Below are 21,809 nucleotides of genomic sequence, written 5' to 3'. Positions count from 1 at the left end.
TCCATCATCATTCCATGGGAATGACTCTGGTGGCAGGTGACTAACTTCTCCATCATTACTGCAGAGTTCCACGTGAAACACTAACCCAAGCTGGGATGAGGCCTCCCCTTACACCCATTTGTTTACAGGTAGCTGATAACTTTGTAAATGGAACTCCTTTCAAGCAGAAACTTGATATACAAACCGCTTTAGGTGTGTGGCTGAGCAGGAGAGGAATGGGACATACTGTCCAAAACTGCAGAAAAAAAACAGGCCTTTGGTTTGTTGCTGTTTTTTCAGGGAGTTTTTTGGTGTGTTTTTTGTTGTTGTGTGGTGCCTTTTTTTTTTTTTTTTTTTTTTTTTTTTAAAGGAACAATTTGTACCTTTCTGAGCTGTCTGAGCACACAGCAGCCAGATAACCTAACCTGCAATGTCCCTCTGGAGGGCAAGGGGCAAATCTGTCTCTCATTGCAGACAGGAAAATCAAATCACCGCCTTGTTGCCACAGTTAAGGTCTGACACAGGATAAAGAGCATATTCTGGATGGTACATCATGCACAGCTGGCAATGTGCAAAGTCAAAAAAAAATCCCAAGAAAGCTTTGTCCAGAACAAACAGTCCCCATGCCATGGAGTGAGTCAGCTGCAGAGGTAGGAAACGAACCCCAAATCCTCTCTTGAGGGCTCAGGCTCTGCCCAAAGCACACATTAACAGAAAAAAACCCTCTCCCAAGATTGAGGGGGTTGACATTTTGTTTGCCTCAAGCAAAACAAAACAAAGCAGTAGGTTTTAAACGGCTCAGAGGCACATCGTCTTTTTGATGTATGCGTGTCCTGGCAGTCACACATCTGCATCAGGAGAGAAATAGCCCAGTTTTTTTGGCACTTATTTAGTCCTTTTCATCTGAAAGTTGAAAATACACCACCAGTGAACCTTTGCAGATCTGGGTTCTGCATATAAAAAGCAGCTGCTGAATACATGCAGGGAGCGAGGGCTTTTTCTTAATGTTTGAACAGTTCCAAGTTCAAACCCATTAAAGTCCAGGTCACACTGGGATCATGTCACTGTTAATGCATCCAGTTACACGCTGAGGGAAACCCAATATAAAACTATGATAAACTCTAGTTCTCCCACAGAGATACTCTGAGGTCTTACCCAGATGATGCCACAGATCACTCTTCATGGGCGGTGACCAGACGGGATGTCAATGTCAGAGGACAAGTCTCTTTACAGTTGTATTTGAAGAGATCTCAAACGTCCACAAAGCTTCTTGGGACCTTTTTCTCCCTCTCCTCTTGGGGGAAAAACTTCTTGTCAAGAAGAATTTCTTGACAGACTGATGCTGTCTCCTGCACATCACAGGTTCACACACAATCTCCTCCCACATCACCAGCAGCCCACCCACCCTCCACTGTGCTTTGTGAAGGCACTGGGGCTGAGCGTGATGAACATCCCTAACCCCATGTTCCTTCTCCTTTTGGGGTCAGATCCTATGTGCTGATGGGCAAGGTTCCTCTTGTTCTTGGGGGGTTTCAGGCCTGGTCAACTGAATCCTGCCCCAGGAATGACAGCAGCAGGGAAGCAGAAGACTTGGGACAGGTCAGCCCTGGCCACTCATGGAGGTACTCTGGGGTCTGCCCTCTGTAGATACCTGGCATCTCATAATACAGCTGATACAGCCCTACTCTTGCTAAGGGGAAAGACAGAGACACAAGTGGGGAACTGAGGGTACATAGCCTGATGATGGCAGAGTGCACAGGGAACGCTCAGGGTTTCCCCTTGCTGCATGCAACCAGCTGGAATACCAGGCAGAGGTATGCTCACTGCTACCTGGGAGAAGACAGCCTTCCTCCTCAGTAGCTTCTAGGAGGGCAACTTCAAAGACAAGTGACACTGGGATGCAGGGGATGTAGCAGAGCACCACAGCCCAGCTGGGAATCACTGCAGGGCTTCAGCATCAGTTTCAAACACAGCCGGGTCTGGTAAACCCCAGCTATTTACCCAGCTCCTCTCTGAGCTTTCCATCTGAACTGTGCTGGGAAAGGAGGAAAAGGACTTTACTGGACTTTTTCACCTTATCAAGTATCTAGAAAATCCATTGGTTGATCTGGATGCATTTCAAGCCGAGTTAACCATGGCAGCTTTCCGAGCAGTAATGCTCCAGCTGGCCTGCAGATCATGAACACAGGACACACTGACTACACAAACTTGGGGAGATTTAGCGAGCACACATTATACACGTGGGATTTACACCATGCACATGTTGGATTTGCACTATTCACGCCATTTTCTGAAATTTATTACAGGGTTAAGAAACTGAAAAAGAACCCTGAATGCTCTCAGAGATTCAAAGTGTATATTCTGAATATTAAAATTCAAATTATCTTAAAAAAAAAAATTGCCTCGTGCACTTGAGTCTCATTGAGGAGAAATTTAAAAAGTCAAAGTCTGCATTTTTAAACTACATTCTCTCAGATTCACCTTTCCAAAGAGGGACAGCCCAGACTCTCCATTTAACTACACAAATAAAAATCCAGATAATTCTTTCAATTTTAACTAATATTTTGTCTAATTAATATCTTTTTTTTCCCTCCCAAAACATGCATTTATCTGCAGTGAAATCAAAAGCAGAAGTGAATTGTTTTAAAGATAGTAGAGAGTAAATAACAAGTTTGGAACCTTGCAGCCTTACCCTGGTAATTTGTCTTGTATAATTGACTCAGCAGACATGCTTACAATTTCTTACAACTTTTACAAGACCTCCTGTGGGCTTATTTTAATGTTCTCCAAAACTGAACTCAAAGCTTTGGACTCTCTAAGTAAGCAGCACCAAAAGCAATCATCTCTCCCTCCTTAAAACAAAAGGAAACAAAACAACAAAAGCACATTTTTCTCACTGGACATCGGATCTTGAAGAGGAATAAAGACACAAATGAATTTGCACTTTTCCAATAATAACATATTTAACAATGTTCACTTTGCATTCGGTAAAGCTTTAGAAGCAAAATTTTCCCAGTAAAAATATCTTTTCCAATTATTAGAATAAAAATTAAATGGAGAAGGATGACAGCAATAAAGCAAACACAAACTGTAAGAATAACTGCATGTGATTTTTCCAATTAAAAAGGGGTTAAAAATCCCCCTCCCACAAAAAAGGAAATGGTCTCATTGCCCATATTATTGATTTAAGCTGTTGTTGGCTTTTAAATGTAGCACTTTCTATTTCTAAGATCTTTGCAGACAATTAGTAAATGTCACAACTGCATACTCCTGTTCCATTGGTGGAAGTGCCCCAGGAGCAGGAAATGCTGTGCCCTTCCACAGACATTTCCTTCCAACACTGGGATCGACTAACCCTTAATAAGTCAGAGGATTAAATTAAACACTTGTATTACAACTACTACAGATAAACAGAGGGGCTGTGAAAACTAACAAAAAGGGTATGATGGGAACAGAAAGTAGACTCAAAAGATGCCTTTTTTTTTTCCAAGGGGGATAACAATTCTACTTTAAAAAAAAAAAAAAAAGAGATCATCATATTACAACAAAAATCTATTTTGAAAAGCTGTATTATAAACTGTGGATATTAATGGTTTGCAATGGAAATGACGTCAGAGTCTTAGTTACAAACGTCCAAATGTTTGTGCTACCCTACTAAAAAAAATAAACAGTGAGCTCAGAGTCAGAAATGACCCTTTTGAGCAATTAAGGGGTATTACGCAAAACACACTGAAAAGTATACGGCCAGCAGAGGTGGGAGAGCCACAACTTAAAATTCACAGGTTGCACTGGAGAAACACTGAGCAATTTAACATCTCAGAGGTGGTTTCTGAAGTTCCTGCCATTCACTGCAGCGAAAAACGCTTTCACATGTTCCAATGAGAAATATGGGCAGGACAAAAACTAACTTTTTTTCCTTTTTTTTTTTTTTTTTTAAATGTCCTGTTTTTAGCCTGAGCTACCAAATAAAAAGAGTGTCCTCCTGTAATGCCCACTGACATCACTGGTCTTGTAACACTGCCGCTGTAAAACACAGCTGCTATCGCTGTACAACAATAACTTAAGCATCACACAAGATATACTTCTGGTGTGGTAGAAAGCAAAAGGCAATAACCTTAGAGATGACCAAATAAAATAAGAAATATGCAATAAGAATCTATTTCTGTTGTCACTTTCTCATGTCTCTAAATTTTGCAACACAGGAACGGGCACCATCTTTGCGACGTGAGTTTTCTAGAGGCAGGTTTCAAGCCTGTGAGTCTACCAGTGGTTCTTGCCCTCGTGCTGAGAAGCCCTGAGACCCCAACAGGCAGCAGTGATGCATATGGGAACCCATCATCCTACTACCAGTAAGTGGAAACCACCCCTGTGTCCACTGGCCCAGGAGCACAACTTGCACAAGGTCGAGTGTCAGCCCAACTCTGGATTAAGAGTTCATTGCCTGCTCCGGAAGGAAACCTTCAAACGGATATTTCCATCTGCTTTTGTGTCTGAGACCAAACATGAGTTCAGGCCATCTCACCTGTAGCCCATGCCTGGGCTCTGGAGTAATGAGGACCAATGCTGCTCCTGCCTATGCCATTCCCAATTCTTTCTTCAGCCAAGCTGTGTTAAAATGCAGCACGTCCTGACATATTATCCAGCTTGGTTTTGAAAAACCAGGCTAGAAACTGCACAGTCTGTATCACATGGTGTGTTATGAGCTGTTTCCTTGGTGCATCTGTAGTTAGGCCAGGTTAAAAGATAAGCACAGCAATGTACCTGTTGAACACAGTCCATAGCAAAGCTACAATCTCTAAGAGAGAGGAGGCTGTTCATGAATCACTGATGGCACAAGAACAGGCTCCAACTTTCTGAACACAGTTTTCACAACAGCCTTTCCCAAAAGGCTCAGGATGACAAGTCCAACCAGCTTCAACAGCACTACCCATCACTGCAACAAGAACAAAATCCCTCGTAGATATATCAGTGCCTTGCCTGTGATGTCTGGTCTCCCTCTTGGGATGCACACAGCTCAAGTTTCCTCATATAGAGAAGAGTGGTGGGAGGAATTCAACACCTGCTTGTGGCACGGATGCTGCAGCCCTGAGCTGCTCTGTGACGGCACTTGCCAGTCTAACCATTTTAGCACAAAACTTACCAGATGAGGGAGGTTGGACCTCCTCTGATAACAGTTTAGCTTAATAGACCTCACAGTACTTTTTAACAACAGGCAAACATCAGTGCATCCTTTTTGGCTGCTTAAGCGGCAGTCACGACCTTTACACATTGGACCATTTTCAATATATGCACCCGTGTTTGATCTGTGGGTGTAGATTAGGCTAATCCAGAGGTGCACAAACCTCTCAGCCTGCTGCACGTTCTTCATGGATTCCAAACTGGTGACAGTACTTTGAATGCAAGTTGAGTAATACAAATGAGTCTTGCATTTCACTGAAGATCATATCAAGCATTTACAGAAGGTAATGGGAGAAACACTGCAGGATTATGCAAAATACTGGTCAAATCTTTCTCCCTTTAGCAGTCTTCATGAAGACTAGAAGGATCAGCTCCAAAAGCATTGGATAAGAGGATCAAAACCTGCTAGTGACTATCTTAAAGTGGAGAAACGTATTTTTCTAACCAACCCACTTGAAGATGTATAAGATATTAAGGAATATTAAGAAGAAGAAAAGAAGAACAGCTAAATGGGCCAAAAGCAAACAAAAGAAACATGTTCTCTGAGATTGCTAATGCTGGCAGACAATAGCACAGAAAGAACTCCTCTGACAGATCTTTGAAGTCTTCAATAGAGTAAGCAGTGGGCCATGTTAATGAGATTTGCTCAGATACTTCTTAAACTGTGTTGGGTCCAGTCCTGTTTAATATCTTTATTGATGATTTAGATGAGGGGATTGAATCCATCATCAGCAAATTTGCTGATGACACCAAACTGGGAGGGAGTGTCGACCTGCTGGAAGGCAGGAGGGCTCTGCAGAGGGATCTGGATAGACTTGAGAGATGGGCTGATTCCAATGGGATGAAGTTCAATAAAGCCAAGTGCCGGGTCCTGCACTTTGGCCACAACCACCCCCTGCAGCGCTACAGGCTGGGCACAGAGTGGCTGGAAAGCAGCCAGGCAGAAAGGGACCTGGGGGTACTAATTGACAGGAAGCTCAACATGAGCCAACAGTGTGCCCAGGTGGCCAAGAAGGCCAATGGGATCTTGTCCTGTATCAAAAATCGCGTGGCCAGCAGGAGCAGGGAAGTGATCCTTCCCCTGTACTCTGCGTTGGTGAGGCCACACCTTGAGTATTGTGTTCAGTTCTGGGCCCCTCAGTTCAGAAAGGATATTGAGGTGCTGGAGCGGGTACAGAGAAGAGCAACAAGGCTGGTGAAGGGACTGGAGCATAAGTCCTATGGGGAGAGGCTGAGGGAGCTGGGGTTGTTTAGCCTGGAGAATAGGAGGCTCAGAGGTGACCTCATCACCGTCTATAACTACCTGAAGGGAAGTTCTAGCCAGGTGGGGGTTGGTCTCTTCTCTCAGGCACTCAGCAATAGGACAAGGGGGCACGGGCTTAAGCTGCGCCAGGGGAAATTTAGGTTGGATATCAGGAGAAAATTCTTTACAGAGAGAGTAATCAGGCATTGGAATGGGCTGCCCAGAGAGGTGGTGGATTCACCATCCCTGGAGATTTTTAAACGCAGATTGGACGTGGCACTGAGTGCCATGATCTAGTAAATGGACTGGATTTGGACCAAGGGTTGGACTCGATGATCTCGGAGGTCTTTTCCAACCCAGTCGATTCTATGATTCTATGATTCTATGATTCTAATCCAAAACTTCTTAATCTATTTTCTACATCTTTTTGAGCCAATTGTTTAAGAAAAGTCACAGCTTCACCCATCTCTGGACCAAACTTTTCATTCAAATAGCTAAGGTCTTCAAGCACTTTGTGGTTCCAAAGATCCACACACGACCTCTTTTAGGGTTTGAAAAACATGCAGGTAATGTAATTTCTGTTACTGGAGATTACAGAAACGCTTTGCACCACACTTTACCTTTCAACCTTACAAAGAATAATTTTGAGTAACTCAAGGTCTTAGCAAGTAGAATAATATTACAACCTCTCCCAACAGTCCAAAAATAAATAAATCCAGTCTTGGATGTGGCCTGATTGCTCCAGCTACAACCACCCCACTAGCACATGAGCAGCAGGCATCAATGGGAAAGGCAAACAGGAGTAAGGATGTCACCAGCACATCTTCTGGAAGTCACCAGAGTTCTGGGGAGAAACTGCACATGCTGCTGAGCCCTTCCTGAACAGAAATGTCTCTGAAACCAAGGCTTAGACTTTTGCCTGCAATGGCCAACAAAGAGGTGGTACAGCAACATGACAATGTGATTTGAGAACCATTTCTCTTCCTGATGAAACAAAGTTGGGAAAAAGTAATTCTTTTTTGTCCACTTTGTTTTTCACATAGACCAGCTACACAATCCATTTTTTGTATTGAGCTAAGGAAAAAAAGTCCTTCTGACCTTTCTCCTGGCTTGAAGGGAAGGGAGGAGAAAATAAACCTATATAAGAAAGTTAGAGCTCAAACCCACAGATTTATCTGTTGATCATCTCATTCAACTCTGAGTTACAGCAGGCAGCCTCTAGTTTATTATCAATATTTAATCAGCATTTAACTCTGACAAGCATTAAGATTTGAAATTTTAAACTAAGTGAAACTTTGCTAAATCCTTTGTGTTGATTTTTTCGCCGTTAAAGGTTTTCTAAAAGATTCTATCTTTGCTATCTTAAAAGTCTATATGTGCCTTTTGTTATCGATAATGTACAAGTTTAGTAGCATGTTTTGTACTTTTCAGTTTTTCAGCATGCAAGCTATCCCTGATTTACAATGCTCACTGAACACTGTTTGATTATTGAAAATGCTTTTACATACATTTAAACAAATGACTTCTCCTGGAAAACTAACACTATTGTCCATAATTCTGTAAAAATACATTTCCCCTCCCTTCTCCCCAAATCAAACATTTCAAATTCTTACTTTGAGGAAAAACTGGCATATAATTAGGCATTATGCCTAACAGTGCTAAATAAAGGAGAATGTAAACATCTTAATTCTGACGGTTTAACCATCAAAGCCCCTTGCTGGATCTGTTCTCTTACTTGTGCCTGTGTTCAGAGCTCCTTGGAGAAAAAAAAAAGAAAGCAAACAAAACATGCAGAATAAAAATCCATTTTACCGGCTCTGTGCTGTATCCCACCCCACATGCCCGAGGCCAGGCTCACACGCAGCGCTGGGACGCCCGGGGCCACACGGCTGCTCCTCAAGGAGTCGAGTCCTGCTCTGAAACTGCACTGAGCGGCTTAACCGCTAACTCAGAAGATGGGATTTCACCTGAAATTAAGCTATCAAGCAATTGAGCTCAAACTCAATCAACCAAACCCTTAACCTTCCCTGTTTCAGTGGCACTGCTCTAATTAGGACTCTATCACTATTTCCATTACTATCTCCTATTCTCATGGTTTATTATCTCGGCAGTTTCAATTCTCACCCAGTTTAAATTTGACATCCAGTTTCTTGGACCACATATCATTCATTATGGTTTTATTTTATGAAATATGTTGCAAAATTACTGCAGCAAATAGGTTTGCATGGAAAACTGCACCCCTCACTGCAGTAGAAAAGGGATGGAGCCAAATCTTCTCTGAGGAACAAGTCCTGACATTAAAGGACACATTGAACAACTTGTTTTCCATCAGGTTTTGGATTTTGTTGTGTAGTTTGAAAACACATCCTTGAACGCACACCCACTTTCATACACCATAACTGACCCATTGTTCTCCAGTCCTCAGTGTCTTCCCACTGAGTCTGGATCAGCTTCTGGGAAATAGAGTTTGGTTGAACTCTATTTACCAGCTCTGCTCAGGGGGGAGAATCAATAACCTACAATATGCAGGAGGTCAGACTGAAAAATCTAATGGTCTTTTCCAGTGATAAGTTCTGTGAATCACCCAAACTGCTCACTGCTGAAGGATGTGGGACATGAGTGGTGTACTGATGGCAGCAGTACAAAATATATCTGCTTCTAGAGATCTACAAACTTTAGGTGAGTCTAAAGGTAGTGTCCTACATTCATCACCACCAAAATTCCTAATTTTCCTGGATCACATAGCATCACGGCCACGTGTGAACTAGGAACAAGAATCCCATTAATTTTGAGGTCCCCAATACACCTAGCACTTCAGATTTTTCCCTTCTTCACAAAAACTCAAAGGAGAAACACCACTGCAGGGCAAGGAAACACTAGCTCCTTAAACTGCAGGATCTGCTTCTTCTTCAGTAGCTGGAATGCATTTAATACCTCATAGGTTCCACCACAAAAATCCCCAGTAATATTCAAATCTTGAAGATACGCTTATATCATATAGCTGACACACGCCATTGGCATGGCCAAGGATTGCAATATTCAGTTAAACTTCATGAGTTTCATCCTAACTAAATAGATATTTTTGGCAACAAAGAACTGAAAAAAACCCCCACATTGTCCTCAGATCTATTTTAATTTAAACCAGAAGAGAACAGGGACATTTTTTCCCCCCTTTAAGTACATTTTAATAAAATTAAAAATAAAAATAGCTCTAATTCGCTCCGATGCATTTAGTCATCTGTAAAATTCTAAGTTTAAAATGAAATCACCATTTTATATTCAAACAAGGTCAAGAGAACAGCACTAACGAGGACTGACATCACAGCGAACAGCAGCCACTGCTCAACGCTTACATCAGTGTTGCTTGTTGCTATGGTGCTTAACCGACTATTAATTTCTGAAAGAAGGTGATTATAAAGCAGCCATATGAACCTCAGTCAGATGACACCCTTCAGTACCAAACACTGATCTGCGTTACTCTTCTCTTCTGCAAGTTAATTTTGTGAATCACCACTTTTGTGATGTTAATATTCCCTTCCAACTTGAAACTTTGGACAAGAAGAGAGGCAAGGAGTTAATTTAGAAGCAAGGGACTTTCACATTGCTTTAAATAAAAATCATTTTGCGGAGAGTGATATTTCTTTCCTTTTTTGCTGTGCTCCAAAAGACTAAAAAGCATGTGTTTTAATTTCTGCAGTGATAATAAGCAATCAAATTAACAGCTAAATTCTGCTCTCCTGCTCTGCTCGATGTGCTGCTGTAAATCCAGGAGTGTCTCAGCCTGGGACAAAGTAGCAGTGAAGCTGATTTGACCATTCCTTAAGGATTTATAAGGGGACCTTGCTGTGGGGCTGTGCTGCTGCAGCTCTCAGCCCAGCACCTATGGATGCTGGGCTACGGATCTGGCCACGTGGCCACCAAGATCAGCCACAGCAGGGTCTTCCCATTTGCACGCAGGCCCTGCCCTGCTACCAAACAGCCTTCTCAGAACATGGCTCAAAGCCAAAATGTGCATCTTTGCGGCCTTGCTCCTAAAATATAACTGGACACCTAAACCGCTGGTTTCCCAGGCAAAACATGGGTTTAAGGCACAGCAGTGACTCCCAAAGCTCCCAAAGTCAAATGCTGCAAACTTTATGCATGTTGTCAGAAGAGCTTCTACTTGTGCAACTAAGGCACAGTCCTGGTGTTTTTGGGATCGGATCCTTCCTTCATACATACTTCAGAAACTGTGTGGAAAACAATATTTGTATTTACCTTCTTCAGTTGCTCCTGTAAAGCAATCTTCAGTTACAGCCACCCAAAAAGGTCACTCTTCTTACCCTGCAGAGAAAGAAGGTAACACACGTGACTCTGGGTCAGTGTCAGCAACAACACCCGAAGCATTTTCATTGGCACCACATTTGCAAGTACAAACATAAATAAAGCAACAAATGAATCTAATCGTGTTTAATGGTGAATGACTTTCAGAGAGAGTTAATAAAAACAATCAAGTCACAGGACTGGTGCTTATCAGTACCAGCTAGTGTGAGGCTCTTGAGCACGAACAACTTGGTCTTTGGGAAGAAACAAAAGCAGAAAAAAAAAAAACCCACGAAGATGAGACATCTTTGTTCTCTAGCATAAACTTTCTTAATCTTGATGTCTATCAATCTATTTTCAGTTTGAATAATAGATGAGTTCAGTTCTTTGTTTCAGAAATCTGACTATTGTCTGAATGGGTTCTCTTTACTTAAGGCATTTTAAGACCATTTGTAACCGCTGCTATTTTAGCTTCTGGATCCTTTCTTTTTTCTCATCCTTTTCCATAGAGACACAGTCCTAGATGAGATTTTAAAACTAGCTGCATCTTCCTAATTCAAAAAGTTGTTTACTGTCTTGGGATATCTTCTCATTAAGCATTATCAAGAGCACATCAAGCATGCCAAGGTGGCAAGAGCAGTGGGTATTAAAAAGCGAAATAATTAAAGTGTATCTTTATAAAAAGTAGGAGGGAGAAAACAGCACGTGTAGGTTTTTTTTACCCTGTATATTACTGCATCTTGTGTACTCTCTCTTATGCAAAAGAGTATGTAATCTTTTAAGAAACATGACAATCTGCCACTTTCTGTTCATGTAATTGGGATCAACATATGGTACAAGAGAAAAGAAAAACATTTGTTTATTAATTTAGATCAAGTTACTAACTCAAACCACTAACAGCATTCAGAATTAATTCCACCTCAATTGACCAAATACTTTAGCAGAGTAAAATTATAACATAATTTCACTGAAATGCTGATCTGCTGCTGCAGGGGTGCAGAGTAATATGTAATACAGACAAAGAAATATGTGATAATTTGGTGACACAGATGACATCATACGAAACGGAAAGTCGGTGACATGTGGATGTGTAAAACAGAGCTACGTGAAACTCCATTTCACAAAATTCACACAGTGATGTGGAGTTTTGGGGGTGTTTGTGAAACTAACCAAATGGTAAGTTGCACTATTTGCATCACTAGGTTAAGCTTTTTACTGAAGCAGTAAAATACCAACCTCTGGGAAAAATCAGAATCTTCACTAAGTTGTTTCAAGAGAATATGAACTCATTCGCCATTTATTTTGGAAGGAAAAATGTTTTCACAATGAGAATGAGGCATTATTTCTTTACCATTGAAACCTGATTATTTTTAGCCAGAAGAAAAAAGGTTACCTTGAGATGAAATGCATATTGGTTTTATCTGTTGCTCACTGGCACTTTATTTTTATTTTTTATGCTTTGATTGAAAAGCTTTTCACAGGCCTTGTAACGCAGTACCAGAACATCAGGGGCCAAAATTTGTACGTGTTTGCTGTATCTGAAGCCCTACGTGCTTTGCTGAGGTAGACATATAAGACATTCCTTATTCTGCACTGTAAAGGACATAACACTACTCCATCATAATAGGTCAGGGCTCACCTTCCTGAGAGTATGTAAAACAATACATCTTTTATGTAAAATACGTGACCTTTGACATGTGATGTGCTCTTAGATTAGCAACAATAAAGGCTTTTATCCTGCTTTGCTGCAGGGGTTATCGTGGGTTTGACACTTTAAACCTCTTTTCATATTTATCTGTTTTATAAATTTTCTGGGTATTTGGCAGTCAGATCCTTATTTTGGCAGTATTTTGGCAAGCAGACTTCATTTCTACCCTGAGTCTTCATGATAGCAAATGAACCATCTTAAAACGTACTTTTTAAGGAAACTGCTGAAAAATCACGTGTTTGCATAAAATGTGCATTCCATATTTCTTTGGGCAGTGCTGAAAAAGGCAGGTAAACATTTTCTAAACACGTTTGTGACATATGAACCAAACGCGCTCCAAGGAAACCCGGTAACACCAGCCCAACCATCAGCTGGTGGGAGACCAACAGAGTCTGCTGAGGGCAACGCATACAGAGCACCGAGAAGGACTCAGCTCTCCTCACAAATTACTGCCTGATTAAAATCCAGACTGCTTCTGTTTCTGGTTATCTAACGCTGGCTGTATGCTACCTGGCTTTCAAAAATTTGGATAATGTACCATTGAAGTTAAAATGAGCAGCAGAGACAGCTGTTCCCACCTGTGAAAATTTCTCATTAATAGTCTAAAAGTTGAGTATCTCAAAACGTAGAAACGCAAATACAGACTTTCCTCCTGAAAATGTTTATACGGGTGAGCGAATTGATGTAGGCAACACACATTCCTTCCATCATGCTGTCTTTAAGATAAACACAAAGTACCATCAACACTGTATAAGTGTGTGTGTGGAGCAAACAAAGAAAAAATCCCATCTTACCAAAGCAAGACACTTCGCTACACTCATATTTTCCCCCCAAGGAGATGATTAAAATAGAAAATCAAACCACAAACAAAAATCCACTTTGCGAGCGAGTAGCAGTGGTCCTGCTGTCTCACGAGCAGAAGGAAGGAAGGTTTCCAAGCCCTCAAAGCCATCCCCAAGGCTCAACTGATATCCCACACAGGGAACAGCCCATGCAAATTTACGTGCCCTACACGGATTTTACCAGATATTCCTGAAAACGTGAGATTTGTTCACCATGTGCCTCAGTTTACCCACCACTGAGATGGGTAAATACTTTGGTAACGTATTTTGAAATCCTTGGATATGAAGATACTTTCTGAAGTCGTGCTTTCAGCAGGATTTTAGAAAGACAACAATAATCTTAAAAAGATCACCACCTGAGCCAGTGCCATAAACGCTTCAACAGAAAGCCCCACTATTGCTCTGGATCAGGTCCTACCTCTTTAACCACTACCAAGGGGCCAGAAAAATATCAGAGGCTTTGCCATTATACCTGCTGTCAGCTTGGACCTTGTAACTCTTTTGATCCCAGAACACTTACTCCATTTAGTGATCTCCTTCAGGGCAGGGAGGTCATTTCAGGGAGGCTGCAGGATGGAGCCCTAACTTGAAGTGATCACTGCAAATCCAAATTTAACTAATAATATAGAGAATACACAGAAATAGAGAGCACTGCAGAATGAAAGTCTACTTAAAACAGTAACATTTTTACTAATATCTAAATGAGAAGAGCCTTGGGTATAGCCAAAAATAGATTGACAAGGACCTTGATCCCACACAAACTAGCTCTGAGTAATTTTACACAGGAAAGTAGAACACCAGTTGAGCTGCTTCCCCTGGTCAAAATTACGCATGTACATTTTTTTTTGCCAATGTCACAGCCCTGAGAAGCCTGCAATTCATTATAGGAAGCCTAAAGTAGCAAAGGAATCTCACCTTCCCTACCTAGAAAGAACTCTTCTATTTTTTAAAAATCAAATATATATATATATATATATATAAAAACCTATACACATCTGATAGCACAAGAAAAAAATGTTTTTGAAATGAGATTTTGATTCATTTTTCTTATACAAGACCAGCTGAAATATATTGAATGTGTCTGATTAAAATATTTACTAAAAAGCTTCCTGGAAGCTTTAAAATACCAAAACCTGATCCTCAAAATAAGCACTTCTGTGCAGTAATTGCTTCTAAATAAAGTGAACCGTAACCACCTAATACAGCTGTTTCTTCCTTTCAAAACTCCCTGAGTCACATTCAACTGCACACAGGCTGAAATATGAAATATGTCCTACTATTCTCATAATCATTATTTTTTTGTCCAGTGAGAGAAAAGACACAGTCTGTGATTCTGTCAACTGGATGTTTGTACAAGAAAAAATAAATGTTTTTCATTTGGTATTTTGCTAATTCTGAAAATACAGGATGTACACTGATCATGAAGAACAACATCTGGTACAAGGCAGGCTCGTGGCCCAATCCTGCACACAGGTTACTTTTCTCACACAGTGCACTTGGTGGGGTTACTTGCACTAATACACACAAATCATGTGTAGAATTGCTTTGAGGGTGGTCAGCAGTTGTTTTGTTTTGTTGTACCTACTTTAAAGAGCTCTGCAGCAACCTAAAAAAAATATATTAAATCAAATATTTTAAATAATCTGAGGGAGAAATATTTTTTCTGACCACTGTCAAGGTGGCCACTTTTTATTGTGCAGCATGTATTAAATCTCAGGAGGCATGGCACAGGAGATTTTCTACACCAGGAGTCATTATCACCTCCTCAGAAAGTAAAATGCAGGTGGAACAGTAAAACTGTGAGAGGCTGAGTGCAGTTCTTTCACCTCGCTTTGAAGAGGGGGAAATGGATTTGGTACAGGCCAAAACACAGGGATATCAATGCTTGCTACCTTGCTGCTTCTCGGTGGAAGGAGGGAGCAAATCATACTGTATTTTTCATTTTCAGTCATTAGCAGGCTGTTCAGAATCTCTGGCTGGTGCTTATTATTTATTCTAAACAGAAGTAAAATAAAATAAAAATAAATAACAGCACGAGGACAAAGCTATGCACAGCACATTTGCTCTTTCAAAATAATATTACCTTTCAAGTCCACCGTAACCTTGGAAAAGAATAACTCGGTGTAAGCCAATGCTACGAAACTAATCACGATCCTTTCCTCCCCCGCTTTTTAAACAGCTCTTACAGGGAATACGGGTGCAGTTCGCAGACAAGTTACGAACAGCTCGCTTCCAACACGGAATCTGAACTGCGATCGCTAAGTCTTGCATCTTTTAATGATGGATTGGTCGCTTGCCCCCGCGAATCGCCCCGTGTAACAGGGCTGGCCCTCACTGAATCCATCCCAGGCGAAGGTGAGGAAGCACCCAGGTTGTCAGGTGAGGAGAGGCCATTCCTGAGCCAGATCCCAATTCCCTGAGCCAGGGGCCATGATCTCCCTATCCAGATCCCATCTCCCTGAGCCAGGGGCTATCATGTCCCTCTGCCAGATCCCATCTCCCTGAGCCAGGGGCCACCATCTCCCTGAGCCAGGGGCCACCATCTCCCTCAGCCAGAGCCAGCCATCAAACGCTGCCGCCTGGCTCGTATCGCCAGATCTTCCCCGCTTCTTAAAATAACTCCCCGTGCCTCAGTGCCAGCCTTAACCATTTTATGCCTGCGTTACAACTCTCCTCCTGAAACTTGACCTCTCCTGATGGAAGTAACGGGAGGAATTCCCGTTCCCGAGCGCAGCGGCGAGCGGGGCTCCCGGGCTGGCTGCGGGCACTGCTGCCACCCACCAGCACCGGCCCCGCCGCTGCCCGGCTGGGACCCACGGCCGGGTCCTCGGGGGAAGGCTGGCGGTTCTCCACAACCCTCCAACGCCACTTTCCACACACACAGTCACACAGAGACGCACATCTTCCTCCTCTGCCGTGACCCCGGCGCTGCTCGGGGGCTCTTTCGCCCCACGCGGCCCCCCCTCCGCCCCGGGGCCCGTCCCTTACCTGGCAGGCGAGTGACACTCCTGGTCGTGGTCATGTGAAAATATTTTCGAGGTATCCTTTAACAGCCTTTAAATATTGAAGCCTAAAAACAATATTTGCTGTTTTACCTTTTGAAGCTTTAACAAAAGCTTTGTTTTAGCATTTACCTCGATGTGCAATAAGAGTTAATAATCAAATCCGTCCCAACCCCCACAAATGTTAAACAAAAAGATAAAAGAAATGCAAATAGCTATTGTCATGGAAAGTTAAAGTACCTGTCTGTATTTTTAAGTGAAAACTATTATCTCTATCAATCAAAATTTAAGAATACAATAGCACTAATCACACGAGGTGCTTTGACTGCGGTACTTTTCCTCATAAAAAGTTTTTTTTTTTAACTGGTGCATAAAAGTAATACACTTACAATTAGACACGGTATTTGTAATTTTGTTATTAAAAAACCTCAGCAGTCTTATTGTTAATAAATGCCTCTGAGTCTGTAGGCTGATTCGTACCCAAGAAGACCAAAGTCCCTACATATTTTAATAAGGTTGATGAAATTTTATTCAGATTCTCACACTTTCCAACATGTGGTGGAACAGCACACTCTTCTGTTTGAGAGGAGTTACTCAAACGAAGGAAATAGTTAATTGGGAACCAAAACTACTACTTCTGGCCTCACCGCACATTTTTCCACATTTCTCCAAGCGCTGTCTGTGCTACAACCCTCAGCCTCCAAGACGTGCCCTTTGTCGTCTTTTCTTTAATTTTTGATGCCAATTCCCTCTCGTCAGACCCTGACGCTCTCCCAACCCAGCACACATTACGTATACACTACATACATTGTGCAGGCACACCGCACGGATTCTCTCCAAAGTCATTTTTAAAACTAATTTGTCCAGACGGAATCAGTAACCGAGCTGCGCAGTTAATAAGTGCAGGAGCGAGCGACAGTAATTACGCCTGTACTAAAAGAAAGAGCCCGAGATTAAAATACCTATAAGTAAATAGTTGAGGCAGGATGCCATTATGCAAACTCCGCTCTCGGGGAGGGATGTCTCCCACATTGAGGAGCAAGAGGACTGTCATTTTTTCCCCCTGCAATATCAGGTTTCCTACTCCACAGCTCTGGTACTCTGCATCATGGCTAACATCTCTAGTGTGCTATTAATATCAATGAAGAGACGATTCAATTTCCACATAAGAAAAACCTCCCTATTACAGCGCAGACATTCGAGTGAGGACCCTTGCGAAGGAAACAATAAAGACCAGAGGGTTGCCTTTTTCCCCCCACCTCCTTCTGCCTTTTTTTTTTTCCCCTGCTGCTTTTGCAGTTGCTCACTGTTTGAAAGCTTTTAGCTAACAATGGAAGCATTATCTTCAGGACAGTTACAAAACAGGATTTGTTAGTACAAAGAATAATAACACCGAACTCATTCCCCCCCACTTCCCCGCCCCGCAAATACCTGCCTATTGCAATATGGCATTTAGTACTTGATTCAAAAGTATATTCCAGAAACACCTGTGTTCTTGATCTAATTCCCTGCAACAAACTCCCTCAGCGGACCACGTTTGCTGAAGAAGGCTTGGACAGTTACAAACAAACAAACATTTTGTGCATTTATAAAATGGAACAGAAACAAAAGTATCTTATTCTACCGAGTGCAAACTTACCCATGAATGAGGAAGAAAAAGGCTTAGAGCTGTACAGTAATTCCCAACCAACTGCAGAAAGTTGAGAGTTTGAAAACACTAAAGCACTTTTGACTATCCAGCCTTTCTGTGCTTCAACACTGGCTGCAGTGTAAGGAAGGACTGAAGGTATGTGGTCTAAACACAACAAAAGCCACTGCCTTACTCTAGATTAAATATGCAGGAAGAGGCCCCTTTGCATAAACACAAACACTCAGCAAATGAGTAACTGGCTCAAATCAGACGCCTGCTGTGCATTCTACCTGTCCTGATCTCTGACAAGCTACACGGCTTGTTTAAGGGGATAGGAGCTGCAAAATCAGATCAAATCACAGCACTAAATGCTTTGCTCCTCTAATAGTAAATAACAACAGCACCAACAACTCCACGCCAAACGTTCATTTCTAATCTAAGCACTGCTCTGGCACAGAGCTGAATCGTGTGCTGTGCCCGCTTTGGCTCAGTCACCCATCTCGCCAAAGCAGAAGAAACACAACCAAACACCACCTGTAAAATTAATTTTCATTAACTGTACTGAAATCCAATACATTCCTGACCGGGTCTTTTCTTAACAAGGATTTAAAATTAATACAGAGACTTCTGGTTGACAGATTAAATCTGCATTTGCTTGTGCTGTCTCTGTTTTGTTTACTATATAAAAAGACATTCCACACACAGAGCTATTTTAGCTGTTATGAATCACTGCATAATGCACACCTATTTACTAGTTTATTTGGGGAAAAGGAAGAAATTTCTGAAATGTTCCTTAAAAACATTATTTTCAAAATATTACTCTCATAAAATGACCTCTCCAAACTATATTTACTTCAAAAACAACTAAATTAGAGACTGTGATAACCACCAAGCACATCTATGCATTTATTATTATAATCAAATATACATAATTATATACTGTGATTTACTCTTGCTTCTAGAGAAATAAATTATTTTTTCAGTCTCATTTATCCTTCCAGTCCAGAAATAGAATGAAGCAGCACGATTTTAAAGCAATTGGAATTCACCACTGTCCCTTCCTAACTTAAGGAGTCAAATCACATTGACCTTTTATTGTAAGTCCCAGCTACATGTTGGTTTTGGTAATTTAATTATTTTTTAATAACTTGCAGTATTAAATGATTGCCATTGAAACACAAATAAGATTATAGTCCTCTGCCTTACTCTCTCGAGCTCCAGACTACAGCGTAACATGGCTGCGTCCGGCCCCAAAATTTCATTCTGAAAGAGCACTTACACGCAGACAGACACGGGAAGATTCAGGCTTTAGAAGATGCAACACACATTTACTGGATTCTCAAGCATGTGTCACAGATTATTTCAAAGGATACTGGGATATAACTCACAGTTTTAATGGGGATCTAGGCGTGTTCAGTTCCACTGAGCACTCATACAGTATGGAGGGAGTTTTTACTTTTCCTTGGATAAACTCACCAGGTTAAGGCACAAAAACATTGATAACATGAGCTAGTCAAGCCTAACAGGGTAAAAATCCTTCATGAAAGAATCCAGCAGGAAATTTTAGAGCTCCTGTATCATTCACCATTTTTGCATTGAAATGACCTTCCAAATAAGGTGTCAGATAATACGGTTCACATAGATGATAGTGATCTAACCTTGATGCAAATAAACCATAGAACAAAATTTAATCAGTATATCACTGTGTAAAAGCCTTTGTCCATCCCAATGGAGCTTCTAATGACTGTTTTGGCAGTTCTGGCTGGTAGTTATGCCTCCCTGCTCATATATATCTCATACTGGTTGAGCAAGCTAATGGAACTGCTGTTAGTGGAATCCAATATTAATACTCTGCATCGTGCAAAACTGGATGCAACAGAATATATTACACAATTACAGGTAGTATCTAATTCCACAGGTATAAGATACTGGTCTCTAAATTAATATTTTAATAGAGAAAGTGTTATAAATACTACATTTCAGGTAAGATATCTATGAACTCTGGATCTGCCAGTCTTCCTGCTGCAAGCCTACTCTGCACTCACACAGCACAGACACAGGACCCTGACAAAAATTGGCAGGCAAGCCTTAGATGCTGAGTGACACATACTGATGCACAGAGTCAAAGATGTCATCTTCATGCAAGCTCCACTAGTTATGAGCCTGAGAGAAAAATGAAACAAAAAAAACAAAAAACAAAACCAAAATAAAACAAAAAAAAAAGCAGGGGGAGAGCAGAGCAAGACCTCCACAAAATAAACAGGGTGTACAGTTTCAAAGGCTACAGACACAGACATTTCATTGTTCAAGCCAATTATCAGTGGAAAATAATAACAACAGATGGATTCAGAGTCACTGACTTTTCATATGCACTTCATCTCTGCACAACAGATGATGAAATGCGAGAGCTATCTCGGAAAGGCAAAACATCTTTCAGTAAAAGAACTCTATACTCCAGATGGGGACCTTCTAAGGCAGCTGATTATCTTCTTATAATGTTGTAAGATAGACTTACTAAAACATTTCCAGAACTGATCAGATCAGATGAGCACAATGGCATCATTATGAGGAGTAAGTTGCTCCGGTCTCAGACTTGCAACTAAACTACTCAGAGATTTCAGTGGGGTCAGAGCTGCCCATCCCCACCTTTACATCAAGTAGTGATTCTAAAAAATGGGTCCAAAGCTGCCGTTCACAGTCTGAGCAAAAAATGGGGGTCAGCTTTGCCTGGAGAGGGGATGCAGATGTGGGGTCATTGAGTCAGTGCCAGCATGAATTGGTCCCCAATAAAATTCCACCACCGTGAGCAAGGAGAGCCCCCTCACATTCTGCAAGCACACATTTCACATGGGGACACAGGCAGAGACAAAAAACGTTTGCAAGCATGACTGTTTCCACTATAATTGCCAGATGTAGAGGGAACTCATCTTCCAGGAGGAATGCAAGCTGGGAGTAACCGAGTCAATGGAGTTACACCCACAAAAACTGGTGTGAGGCACAAATAAAGCAAATTCTTTCTCACAAAGCCTTTACAAAAACCCATTATTTTTATGGGAAATAAAAAATTGCTTTCAAAGGGAAATAACAAACACATGTAAATTTTGGTGGTTCCGGTGATAAGCAGTTCCAACAAATGTCACAAACACCTACCTAGCACAGCCTTCTCCCACTCAACCTGAATACCACAAAGTATGTGTTTTTGATCACATGAATCAGGTATACCACAATCTCAAAACTTAAAATAAGAGTAGTGGAAAAATTAGCTCATTAATCTTTAAGACAACATTTCTTTAATGGAAGAATACTACATCAGTAGAGTATTAAACTGAACTGGTTGCCATTTCCATAGTTTCTTCTCCAAAACATGGCAAGGAAAATGTAAAAAATGGCACACTCTGTAAATCAGTACTGCACACCGAGGGGTAGCAATACACAACACACACACACTGAACTTGCACCTACTGCTAATTTATTTCACAAGTTACAAAATGTTTCTTAAGTAGGGGGCTGTTGGCTTCACAAACGTGAAGGGAAGAGATGAGTTTGTGGGCACAGCATTTCTCCTCTTTGTGAACTACTTTGTCAAAAGTAAATTCACAGGGGAACATACGAGCAAAGAGTAAATTTTGCCCAGGGCAAAATTCTGCAACTGCTTTAAGAAGCAAACAAGAACACAAAAGATGTGTAATACAACCATCTGGCTCTACTCATGCTATATCAATAATCCCCAAAATTTATCCCCACCCCCTTAATCAACCCACACTGATGCCACAAAACCAAATGGCATCACTTATGCTTCCTGCCCATCACATTTTGAAATGATATTTAATATGCATACAGTACATATTTGCATGTTAATCAATTACTTTAGGAAAAAATATTTTTGCTTCTTGAGCTATTAGTTCTGCTTTTTTCTACTTATTCA

The 21,809-nt window shown here is 41.3% G+C and overlaps 1 protein-coding gene across 1 annotated transcript in view; it reads right to left on the bottom strand.

Moving 5' to 3' along the window:
- FOXP1 (forkhead box P1) overlaps positions 1-21,809 on the bottom strand; it is a 382,652-nt gene that overhangs the window by 212,435 nt on the left and 148,408 nt on the right. Inside the window, exon 3 of the mRNA XM_039388350.1 lies at positions 10,658-10,723. The gene's annotated coding sequence lies outside the window, so the exon portion shown is untranslated. The remainder of the gene's footprint in view (positions 1-10,657; positions 10,724-21,809) is intronic.

The sequence above is a fragment of the Pipra filicauda genome, unplaced genomic scaffold, assembly GCF_003945595.2.
Source record: "Pipra filicauda isolate LSUMZ 115617 unplaced genomic scaffold, ASM394559v2 scaffold63_size3267554_pilon, whole genome shotgun sequence".
Classification (NCBI taxonomy): domain Eukaryota; kingdom Metazoa; phylum Chordata; class Aves; order Passeriformes; family Pipridae; genus Pipra; species Pipra filicauda.
Note: the sequence above shows the minus strand (reverse complement) of the source record. Positions and strands in the feature narration are given on the sequence as shown.